The sequence below is a fragment of the Helianthus annuus genome, chromosome 13 (genome assembly GCF_002127325.2).
Source record: "Helianthus annuus cultivar XRQ/B chromosome 13, HanXRQr2.0-SUNRISE, whole genome shotgun sequence".
Taxonomy (NCBI): domain Eukaryota; kingdom Viridiplantae; phylum Streptophyta; class Magnoliopsida; order Asterales; family Asteraceae; genus Helianthus; species Helianthus annuus.
This window is the reverse complement of record NC_035445.2, coordinates 65,569,255-65,570,660: the sequence shown is the minus strand read 5'-3', so window position 1 is coordinate 65,570,660 and position 1,406 is coordinate 65,569,255. Positions and strand designations below refer to the sequence as shown.

Sequence of the window (1,406 nt, the reverse complement as noted above, 5' to 3'; positions counted from 1 at the left end):
TTTTGAATACTAGCTTGTTGATTTCTAAAGTTCGATTATGCTTGTAGGAATCTATCCGAGTACCTTTTTTCGGTTTCGGAGATGTGGCGTGAAACAATGTCTTTAAGCCTCTCCCGCCCCCCTTATTGTTGTTAAGAAAAATTTTGTGACTCATTTCTTGGTTGTTGTTGAAAGGTTGTTCGTTGGTTTTGGTTTTGTTGGTTACTACTATTGCCGGGCTCCCTCCAACTAAGTTTAGGGTGGTTACGCCATCCTTGGTTGTAGGTGCCCGTTGGGGGACCTGACGGCCTAGGTATACTTTCAATGTAGTTTACCATTTCAGTTTGATTATCCATTTCTTTCATATAACTCCAATTTTCATGTGGCCCACCACGCCCTTCATAAGCCATAACCGAGGCTGTTTTTGCCATTTCTAACTTTTGGATTTTTGAAGATAGGGCCTCGATCTGGGCTTGTAAAGAGGTGTTCTCATCTACCTTATGGGCGCCCGGGGCAATAGATTTTATGCCTCAGGGAGTGTGCCATTGAAAATTGTTTTGAACAATTTCCTCAATTTGATTATAAATTTCATTTGGGCGACGATTACCTAGGAGTTCCTCGGAGCTAGAGTCGAGTGTTTGTCTTGTGTGTGGCAACAACCAATTATAGAAAGTGGATACTTGTTGCCACACTGCAAGACCATGATGAGGACATTTCCTCAATAGCTCCTTGAATCTTTCCCAAGTTTCATATAAGGATTCCCCGTCCTCTTGTGAATATGTATTGATTTCAGTCATTAATTTAGTGGTTTTAGAAGGCGGGAAATACTTATATAGAAACTTTTGGGCAAGTTCATCCCAAGTGTTTAATGAACTACTTGGGAGGGTGTTAAGCCAAGCCTTATCTCGGTCTTTAGTGAAAACGGGAACATTCGGAGGCGGATGGTGACGTTTGATGCTCCGTTGATCCGGAAAGTATCACATATTTCCAGAAAGTTGGTAGTATGTAAATGGGGATCTTCATCCGCTAAGCCATGGAAGGTTGCGGAATTTTGGAGCATTTGAATCAAATGCGGCCGAAGTTCGAAGTTGTTGGCATCGGCATTCGGTGCATTGATGGTGGCTCCAAGATTACCTACCGTGGGCCGTAGGCAATCCGCTAGGGTACGCTGATCCGCCATTGGAAGTTGGTCCCCCGAAGCTTTCTCTTGATTCTTAGATTTTAGTCTTTTTCTTAGAAAGTGTTCGGGTTCGTCTAGAGGCTCTGTTATGTCTTTATTGGAGCTGGAGCTCATGCACTGCGTATAAAGTTCAGGTGTTGCGGCTGGGTTCCAAGTCCTGCGATAAAAACAAAAAAAGAACGTTGGTCAGATGTCTCACCACGGCCCAATGATGGCTGACCACGGTCCGTGGTCGTGGTTACAGTGG

At 44.0% G+C, this 1,406-nt stretch overlaps 1 non-coding gene across 1 annotated transcript; it reads left to right on the top strand.

Moving 5' to 3' along the window:
• Positions 1-675: 675 nt before the first annotated feature.
• Positions 676-782, top strand: LOC118486244. The gene has a single exon (XR_004878096.1). It is a non-coding gene; the product is annotated as a small nucleolar RNA R71 (small nucleolar RNA).
• The last annotated feature ends 624 nt before the right edge of the window (positions 783-1,406 follow it).